This window comes from Rhinopithecus bieti, unplaced genomic scaffold (assembly GCF_001698545.2).
Source record: "Rhinopithecus bieti isolate Rb0 unplaced genomic scaffold, ASM169854v2 scaffold_43, whole genome shotgun sequence".
In the NCBI taxonomy this organism is placed as follows: Eukaryota; Metazoa; Chordata; class Mammalia; order Primates; family Cercopithecidae; genus Rhinopithecus; species Rhinopithecus bieti.
In genome coordinates, this window is record NW_016803060.1 from 929,949 (window position 1) to 940,938 (window position 10,990).

The 10,990-nt window shown below is 40.6% G+C and overlaps 1 protein-coding gene across 1 annotated transcript in view; it reads right to left on the bottom strand.

Annotated features, from left to right (window-relative positions):
• Positions 1-9,583, bottom strand: part of DOCK3 (dedicator of cytokinesis 3) — a 404,390-nt gene extending 394,807 nt beyond the window's left edge. Inside the window, exon 1 of the mRNA XM_017890007.1 lies at positions 9,533-9,583. The gene's annotated coding sequence lies outside the window, so the exon portion shown is untranslated. The remainder of the gene's footprint in view (positions 1-9,532) is intronic.
• Between the last annotated feature and the right edge of the window lie 1,407 nt (positions 9,584-10,990).

The window sequence follows — 10,990 nt, forward strand, 5'->3', positions numbered from 1 at the left end:
CAAATGTCCATCAGTGACAGACTGGATTAAGAAAATGTGGCACATATACACCATGGAATACTATGCAGCCATAAAAAAGGATGAGTTTGTGTCCTTTGTAGGGACATGGATGCAGCCGGAAACCATCATTCTCAGCAAACTATCGCAAGGACGGCAAACCAAACACCGCATGTTCTCACCCATAGGTGGGAACTGAACAACGAGATCACTTGGACTTAGGAAGAAGAACATCACACATCGGGGCCTATCACAGGCAGCGGGGAGGGGGAAGGGACTGCATTGGGAGTTATACCTGATGTAAATGACGAGTTGATGGGTGCTGACGAGCTGATGGGTGCGGCACACCAACATGGCACAAGTATACATATGTAACAAACCTGCACATTATGCACATGTACCCTAGAACTTAAAGTATAATAATAAATAAATAAATAAATAAATAAATAAAAATACGATACCAAAAAAAAAAGAGAGAGAGATCAATAACACAGCCGGGTGCAGTGGCTCACGCCTGTACTCACACCACTTTGGTGGGCCGAGATGGGCGGATCACCTGAGGTCAGGAGTTCGAGACCAGCCTGGCCAACATGGTGAAACCCCGTCTCTACTAAAATTACAAAATTTAGCTCGGTATGGTGCTTGGGAGGCTGAGACAGGAGAATTGCTTGAACTTGGGAGGAGGAGGCTACAGTGAGCCGAGATCACACCACTGTACCCCAGCCTGGCTGACAAAACAAGAGTCAGTCCCCTCCCCCGCAGCCAAAAAGGAGATCAACAATACCTGATGACAGAATAAGTGGGTAAATAAACTGACGCACCATGTTGGTCCTATTCTACAGGACCAATGCCTGACATTCTGAGACCCTGTCCAGTCTCTCTAGGTTGAAACACCCTTCTTCCCATTATGCCCCTGCTTTCTTTCAATATTTCAATCTTATAGATATAATTTCTCTTCCTGACCACACCTGCCGAACTGTTCTCACCAATCTCAAACTTTCAAGAAGGCCTGTAATACGCAGTCTCTACTACTTGTTAGGGAGTAGACAGAATCTTTTATTGCCCTCTCGTGTGTGAACCTTTCTTCCTCTGCAAAGTCTGTAAGCACTTGAAGGTCTCGGACCATATTTTATATGTGCATTCTCCACACTCCACTCTTCCTCTTTCTCCAGCTGCCCAACCGAGACCTTAAAGGAGTATGAGCTCAACAAATAATGGCTGTTCACAACGTCTTTTTTGCTTCACACATCAACATCTCAGAGCCTTATTGCTAAGGACTATGCCTCTTCATTAAATACTAAACTTTGTAGGTGGCACGGATTAAACTGCTAAAAAACACTCCATACCTAGTCTGTTTAAACAGAAACTAACAGCTGGCAACCTTTTGCCTTTTGTAATTTAGGCTTCTTATTATAGATGTAAAAGTTTAAATCAGTTGACTTTTCCAAATGAATGTAATCACTAGAAGAACATTTTCTATTGAAAAAATAAAAGAACATGTGAAAGTAACAGTAGTACATATAAATATAAAAACACTGTATTAAAATAATACTAAAGATGAGAATCCAAATGCTTTTCATTTAGAAATATGAATACTAAGATAAACATTGAGTTATTTACCTCCTATAGAATGCCTGCTCTTTCATGACATACCTAGCATACCACCATAATTCATTAAGAAAATCATGCTATACATGTTTAGCAAAAATTATAAGAAATCTGAGTTCTCATCCTTACTGTCTTTTAATGGTATACAATAATGATGATAACAGGTAACATTTACTGATCTCTTAGAGTGCTCCAGGCACTGTGCTATGTGCTCTTTATATACCTTATCTAATTGAACTCTCCCATCAGGCCTCTAAAGTCACACTTTCTCCCTGGGGAATCTTGGGCCCTTCTATGTCTCTAAACATCACTGACAAACAATTGCATAACCTCACTCTGCAATCCTACACTGCCTTTGGAAATCTACAACCATACGGCCAACTGTTTACAGATATCTTCACCTGGATGGATATCCAGAAATAAAGTCATCTTTTGTTTTCCCACTTTCATCCCCATCTTTTGACACATACACACTTGTTCTTCAAAATCTTTCCCATTCTTAGATTTTACATCTTAGCTAACACAACTGATGTCCACTGGCTTTTCTGAGTTAGAAACAGCACAACTTTTGACATCACACCACATTTGAAATCTTACTGCCATCACTCTATAGCTGTGAATGGGTAAGGTACTTAATATCTCTATGTCAGAGTCTCCTTTACTGAAAAGCCAAAGATATTAATAATACTTATCTCACAGAATGACTGTAAGAAGTAAAAGAGAATATAGTAAAAATGTTTAAAATGGTGTCCAAAACATTGTAACTGCTTGATAAACTTACATGTGAAATATTTTATAATTTTGACTTCTGTTTTTCCCTTACCAACCACATGCAGTAAGTTGCTGACTCTCACTAATTCTATCTCAAAAAGCATTTCTGTATGAAACCTCTGCCATCCTCCTGGACCAGGCCCTCACTACTTGTCATCTTCACAGGTCCCTCAGTCCTGCCACTCAGTCCAGTATCAATGCTACAGAGGCAGAAATATCTTTCTACTGCTTTAAGTCTTTTCTTGTGGTTCCCTGCAGACTCCTCACTACCATAAAAAAAAAAAAGAAACTTTATAACTTAGGACCAACAGCCTTTTCCAGACCTGTATTAGACAGTTTTACCTCCAAGGCCCTGTGGCTGGGAGGCAGCACAGGGCAGACAGAGCAGAGCCTGATCAACAATAGTAGTAATTTGGGTCTTTGCTCTCAATATCATAGGAAGTCATTAAAGGACTTTAAGCAGTGCAATGGCATGATCAAATCTGAATTTTAAAAAGGTAATTTTGGCTACTATCTCTAGAACAGACTACAGGAGCCTAAAAATGGAGGTGTAAATTCTACTACTGTTGTACTGGTGAGTAATGACAGATCAGAATGAAAGCAATGGAAGTAAAGCGATTAAAGAAATATTTAGTAAAACTATAGAGAACCAGATAGTGAGTTCATATGGATTTTTCATGTGCACAATAAACTGATGAACACTGGAAAAAGACCATGCTGGGGATGCAGAGGAGGACAGAACTTTCTTGTTTTGAAAGTCCAGGGCTGAGTTGCCTTGAGACAATCTGAAAGAGATGTTAATTAAGAAGATTTCTATTTCCAGTCATTCCAGGCTGAGCTATTTATATCTCCTTGCTGAAATTACCTAAAATTACTGGATAAAATATTATAAAAATTCAGCTTCTGAAAAGTATCAAAGAGCTAGCAGGATGGCAAGGAATTATTAAGCCAAATTTTGAAAAAAGGCAAAAACCCAGAAAAAGAAGCCAAGTAACCAAAACTGCTTTTTCCCCAAGGGCAACTGCTAATCCAAGCAAAACCATAGTTTTGACAGCTCTTTTAGCCAAGGGGACAGATAGGAAAGCTCACTCAAGTGGAGAGTCTAATAGGAGGTCCCATCATATTCAACTAGAGCCTCAATGGCTACAATCCAGAGATAAGAGAACTAGAAGTAAACTGCCCTCTCATATTAATTACCCCAAGGGATTGAGGAGATGGTCTATTGCTAAAGAGCGATGTCCCTAAAGGGTGTAATAATTAATGGCTTTTGTGTAAATTTGATGCCCAATGTACTTAACACATCACTGGCATAGTACAAAAAAAGAACACAATTTTAGGTTTTTAGGCTGTGAATCCATCAGGTCCAGAGGTTTTTTTGATCGGTAGGCTAATATTACTGATTCAATTTTGGAGCTCGTTATTTGTGTATTCAGGGAATCAATTTCTTCCTGGCTCAGTCTTAAAAGGATATATGTGAATTTGTCCATCTCTTTTAGGTTTTCTAGTTTGTGTGTACAGAAGTGTTCGTAGTAGTTTCCAATGGTTGTTTCTATTTCTGTGGAGTAGTAGTAACATTCCCTTCATCATTCCTAACTGCGTTTATCTGAATATTCTCTTTTCTTAATCAGTCTATCTCTATCTAGTGGCCTATTCTATTACAAAAAAAAAAAAAAACAACTCCTGGGCTGGGCGCAGTGGCTCATGTCTGTGATCCCAGCACTTTGGGAGGCCGAGGCATGCGGATCACCTGAGGTCAGGAGTTCAAGAGCAGCCTAGCCAACACGTTGAAACCCCATCTCTACTACTAATAGAAAATTAGCCAGGCATGGTGACACGTGCCTGTAGTCCCAGCTACTCAGGAGGCTGAGGCAGGAGAATCGCTGGAACCTGGGAGATGGAGGTTGCAGTGAGCTGAGATCATGCCACTTCACTCCAGCCTGGGTGACAAAGAGAGACTCCATCTCAAAACAAAACTAAACGAAACTCCTGGATTCACTGATCTTTTGAATTGTTTTTTCACATCTCAATTTCCTTCAGTTCAGTTCTGATTTTTGTTATTTCTCATCTGCTAGCTTTGAGGTTGATCTGTTCTTACTTCTCTAATTCTTTCAGCTGTGAAGTTATGTTGTTAATTTGGGATCTTTCTAACTTTTTGATGTGGGAATTTAGTGCTGTGAGTTTCCCTCTTAACACTACCTTAGCTGTGTCCCAGAGATTCTGGTATGTTGTTTATGTGTTCTCAGTACTTTCAAAAAACTACTTTATATCTGCCTTAATTTCATTATTTACCCAAAAGTTATTCAGGAGCATGTTGTTTAATTTCCATTTAATTGCATGGTTTTGAGTGATTTTTATAGTCTTGACTTCTATTTTTATTGCACTATGATTGAAGAGTGTATTTGGTATGCTTTTGGTTCTTTATATTGGTTGAGGATTATTTTACATCCAATTATGTGGTGGATTGTACAGTACGTGTCATGTGGCGATAAGAAGAATGTATATTCTGTTGTTTTTTTGCTGGAGAGTTTGTAAAGGTGTATCAGATGCAATTGGTCCAATGTAGAGTTCAGGTCTTGAATATCTTTGTTAATTTTCTGCCTCAGTGATCTAATAGTGTCCGTGGAGTGTTGAAGTCTCTCACTACTATTGTGTAAAACCGTGTGTCTCTTTGTAGGTCTCAAATAGCTTGCTTTATGAATCCAGGTGCTCCTATGCTGGGTGCATATATTTTGAAGATAACTAAGTCTTCTTGTTGAATTGAACCCTTTATGATGATACAAAGCCCTTTACTTTTTAAATCTTTGTTGTTTTGAAATGTTTTATCTGAAATTAAAAATCACAACACCTGCTTTTTGTTTTCTATTTGCTTGATGAATTTTCCTCCATCCCTTTATTTTGAGCCTATGAGTGTCATTATGTTTGAGATGGGTCTTCTGAAGACAGCATATGATTGGGTCTTGCTTTTTTATCCAGCTTGCCACTCTGCCTTTTAAGTGGGGGATTTAGTCTGTTTACATTCAAGGTTAGTATTGGTATGTGTGGATTTGATCCTGTCACTGTGCTGTTAGCTGGTTATTATGTTGGCTTGTTTGCATGGTCCTTTACAATGACACTGGTCTGTATGTTTTTGTATTAGCTAGTAGCAGTCTTTTCTTTCTACATTTAGTACTCCTTTCAAGATCTCTTGTAAGGCAGGTCTGGTGGCAATGAATACCCTCAATGTTTGCTTATCTGAAAAGGATCTTATTTATCCTTCACTTAGGAAGCTTAGTTAGGCTGGTATAGTGGTATAATACTGAGTGTGAACTTGATTGGATTGATGGATGCAAAGTATTGTTCCTGGGTGTGTCTGTGAGGGTGCTGCCAAAGAAGATTAACATTTGAGTCAGTGGACTGGGAGAGGCAGAACCACCCTCAATCTGGGTGGGCACCATCTAATCAGCTGCCAGCATGGCCAGAATAAAAAGCAGACAGAAGGACATGGAAACATTAGACTTACCCTCCCAGCCTACATCATTCTCCCATGCTGAATGCTTCCTGCCTTTGAACATCGGAATCCAGGTTCTTCAGCTTTAGGACTCAGACTGGCTTCCTTGCTCCTCAGCCTGCAGACAATCTACTGTGGGACCTTGTGATCATGTGAGTTAATACTCCTTAATAAACTCCCTTTTATACATACATCTATCCTATTAGTTTTGTCCCTCTAGAGAACCCTAATACAGCTAGATATAAAATTCTTAGTTGAGGAATTTTTTCTTTAAGAATGTTGAATATAGGCCCCCAGGGTCTCTTCTGGCTTGTAGGGTTTCAGCTGAGAGGTCTGCTGTTAGCCTGATGGAGTTTCCCTTGTAGGTGGACCTGCCCTTTCTCTCTAGCTTCCTTTAATGGTCTTTCTTACATTTCAGCCTTAGAACATCTGACAGTTATGTGATGTGTCTTGGGGATGATCTTATGTATTAACTTGCAGGAGTTCTCTGTATTTCCTGAATTTGACTGTTGGCCACTCTAGCAAGGTTGGGGAAGTTTTCGTGGATGATATCCTGAAACACATTTTCCAAGTCGTTTTGCTTTCTCCCCTGCCTTTCAGGGACGCCAATGATTCATAGATTTGGCCTTTTACATAATTTCATACTTTTCAGGGGGTTTTGTTCATTCACGTTTAGTTTTTCTTAATTTTTTTCTCACTGTCTTATTTCAGAGAACCAGTCTTCAAATTCCAAGATTTTTTCCTCAGCTTGGTTCATTCTGCTGTTAATACTTGTGATTGCACTGTGAAATTCTTATACTGTGTTATTCAGCTCTGTCAAACCCATTAGGTTCTTTTTTATATCTGCTATTTTGTTTTTCAGCTCCTGTATCACTTTGTTGTGATTCTTCTTTTCCTTGGATTGGGTTTTGCCATCCTCCTGACTCTCAATTATCTTTGTTCCTCTCCATATTCGGATTCTAATTCTGTCATTACAGTTGGTTCAGCCTGGTCAAGAACTCTTGTTGGAGAACTGGTGTGGTCATCTGGAAGACATATGACACTGTGGCCATTTGAGTTACAGAGTTCTTACATTGGTTCTTTCTCATCTCCACATGTGGGTGTTCCTTTAACTACAGTGTAGATTGAGTACAGTCAATAGACTTTTCTGGATGTTTTCACTGAGCTGAGGTGCTGTGCAGGGGTTTTATTTGAAGCTGACTTCTTTCTGGTTTCAGAGGTGGGTATGTAAGAGAGGTATTTTGTGTTGGAGCTTCGGGATGTGATCCAGCTAGTGGTGGCACTTACGTTTATTGGTTAGTCGGTAGATGCTTCCTTCGTTGTGTGGCTCTCCTGTGTTTCCTCACAGCTGCAGCCATGTTCCCTCTCAATGCTGTGAAAATGTGGGTTCCTCTCCCCCTTGACTGCTAGCTGTACACTGTGACTTGGCACTCCTGGGCTGCCCACTGTAGCTCTGGGGCAATCTCAGTGTTTATGTTATGCCTCCTCCAACTTGGAGGCAGCAGAGGAAGGGATCTTAATAGTAGATTTGCCCAAAAGTCATTTCCGTGTCTCCTGGGAGCTTCACCCCAGAGAGATGCAGGTCAGCAATTACTCAGTGCAATCAGCCCAGGATGGAGGGTCTGTGCTGTGGGCCCAAGCCAGGGGTTTCCTGTCTGGTGACAAGCACTGCGGGGGGTGTGAGACCCACAGGAGACAGACCAGCCTCTTCTTGGGTCAACTGCAGCATATAGGAGGTGTGGATAAAGCACATAGGGGTCTTTGCTCCCTTTTTAGTCCCAGGGTGGCAAGGGCGGTTCTGCTGCAGAAACAGTGCCAGAGAGGCTTTCTATTGCCCCTGGAGGCTCTGTCCAGGGAGTTGACAAGCTGCTACTCGCTTGATAGCTCTGGCTGGGGGAGGCTGGAGGCACAGGCCTGGGGGACCTGCCCAGTGAGGATATATGGGAATGGGTGCCCACATAACAGTCTGACCACTTTTCTGTAGGGCTGCTGCAGTATGCTTGGGGCCTGTTCCAGTCCCTAGTCACTTTGGATTTTCCAGTACCTGGAGGTGTCACAAGTGATGGCTGCAAAACAGCAAAGATGGCAGTCTGTCCCAAGGAGATACGGGCCAACTGCCAGCCTAAAGACATCTGTAGGTGGCTAGAGACGCTGGTTGGGAGGTCCCATCTAGGGAGGAGGAACGGGATTAGGGACCCACTTAAAAAAGCAGTCTCGCCACATTTTGGTAAAGGAGCTGTGCTGTGCTGGGCATCCACTTCAGCCCCCTATCACTTTGGACACTCTGAAGCCCGATGGTGGGAACAGCTAAGTAGCCCAAACAGCAAGGATGGTGGCCCGCCTCTCCCCTGGCAGCTCTATCCCACAGAGGTTACAAATTTCTGTCAGCCACAGAACACCAACAGGGGTGGCTGGAGGCCCTGATTGGGAGCTATAACACAGTGAAGAGTGGGCTCTGGAGCCTGCTTAAAGCAGCAGTGTGGCAATGTTTTAATAAAGCAGTTGTGCAGTGCTGGGGGGTCCCTTCTGTCCCCAGGGGGGTTCACACTCTCCAAAGCCCAAAGGCTGGAATGGCTAAGGTGCCCAAAGAGCAAAGATGACAGCTCCCTCTCCCCTCAGGGACTCCTTCTTAGGGAGGTACAATGCTGCTACCAGTGGCTGGGTGGAATTCCAAGCCAGTGGGTCTTGTGAGGCCTGCAGGTGTCACTGCTTAACTCCCTGGATTCAGCCTCTTTCCTAAGGGTACATACAGGGGTCTAAACTCCTACTTTTCAGCTACTTTTGCCAGAAAGCCCAAATATCTAAGGCTCTAGGGTCTCCATGCATGCTTTAGCAAATGCTCTGCTGAGACTCCAAATAGCTCTGTCTGTCAGACTGAAGGCCCCGGTGGAGTGGGTTCACAAGGAGATCTTCTGATCCAAGAGTTGCAAAGATCCATGCAAGAAGCGCGAGTTTCCCAGGGTTGCACATTCACTCACCACTTCCCTGGGCCGGGGGGTTCCCCTGGCTACATGTTGCTCCCTGGTGGGCCACTATCCTGTCTTTTCTTTGTTCTCCATGCCTCAAGTTGTTTCCTTGATTAGTCCTAATGTGAGTACCTGGATGTTTCAGTTGAAGGTGTTTTATTTACTTGTCCCTTCCATTCCTCTCTGTGAGAGCTACATATACTAGCTGCTTCTGGTGGGCCATCTTGGCCACTTGCCCCACCAAATTTTTAAAGTTAGTATTGTAAACCACAAATAGCAAATAATAAAAGTAACCCAGGGTATTTTGTCCTTCAGTATCCTCCTCTAAAAACGGAATCATAATTATATCTCACTCATAAGATTGTTCTAAGGATTAAATAAGATCAGGCAAATGATCAATACACAGTCATTTAAAAATGTAACTAACTACCAGCTACCATTATTAACACATTAAAATAAAATGTAAAAGGTCAGGGAAAAATTCCTAGAATGTATTCTCTATGAACAGAATTTCTAAATATTAAATCAATATAAAAAAGAAACTCTTCTTACAGATTCTAGCATTTCAATCCTACCAATGTGTATTCAACAGCAAAAAACCAGTATTGTGATAAAGAGACTGTAAGGAAATAGTAATTAAGAACACACATATCCCTTGTCATGTAGCCCTTTGGGAAGGTACTCAAAAATATAAGAAACATACTTTGTTAAAACATTAAAATCTCTGTGACTGAAACACATAAATACCAGGAAAGACAAACTGGACTACAAATTGGAGAATGTTGCCTGGAGAATGGACAGAGTTAGTATGTGGTTGCTAGGCAATGGGTTTCCAGGCTCCAGCACCTTAAGATCATAGCAGCATGCTGCTTTCATAAATGATACATAGAGATTTAATTTGTGGGAAAAGTATGAACAACTTCAGGATCTTTAACATCTTTTCTTGTAAAAATTTTATACTAGGTAGTTTAATCTGTCTCACAGATATTTATACAACATAAAATATACATTTTAAAATATAAAACATGCCAGGTATGAAGCAGAAATAAAAGATTCAGTATAATGTTAAGAGAGAAAATCCAAAAGAATATGATTATTTGGAACATTTGGAAAAGCAATGCAAATTGTAATTGGGCTTACTTTGAAATTTCCAAAGCTATTCTAGTAAGGATGGGAATGGGCCCAAAAAATCCTGTACAAAGAAAATGTCATTGTGTAACTGGGTAGGAATACAGTATGGGATGTATGTGAGTATGTGGGTGAATTTGTCACATGTGAATACTACTACACACAGCATTTATAGTAGCCAAACTGATCTTCACAGATGAATGTCAACTTCACTGACATTTGTCATTCTTGGAGAAGTATGTCACAGGCTATCAGGCAAACTTGTTAGATAGCATTAAAGGGGTTTGTGATAAGGAGAAAAGAACGGGCATATATATGGGTTTTACTTTAGATTGTAACTATATACTTGCAAAATATTTTATTGGTTTATTCATCTACCTCTTCCATCACTCTTTATACACTCTAGGATAAAAATCATAGGTCATTTCTCTTTATATTGCTGGGTTCTAAGGGAGGATCTGGACACATGGTAGCTTCTCAGTAAATGTTAATTAAACATAATAGAAACTGAATCAAATCAATGTTGTACTAGAAATAGTGACTCAAAGGTTCAAAGTCCAAATACTTGCAGATTGGGGAGTGACAACATATAGAGTAAATAGATATTTAATAAAAAAATAAGCACAAGGTAGAATGCCTAGGAGAAAAATTTACTATATTGACATAAAATTTTTAAAACATTTAAAATAGATTAGCTAAAAAAAAATCTTCGAAGAGCGTCACATGGCTATCTTACAGAGACAATACATCCCTGGTTTATTAAATAAATTTATTTAATTAATTTAATTAATTAATTCAAATTTAAAATACTATCTCCATAGTTCTGGAAATACATTCACACCTGTCAAAATAAAACGCTGACCTAAGACATGATAGAGGTCTCTTGAGTTCAATAACCTGTCTTAATTATATGTTATGGTGCCCAGCACAATGCCTGGCACATCATGAAAGGAGCTCAGTATATTTATTTTTTGAACTGACTACAAGCAGAGTTGTCATTTTAAATGGGAAGTCCAGGGGGGCGGAGCAAGAT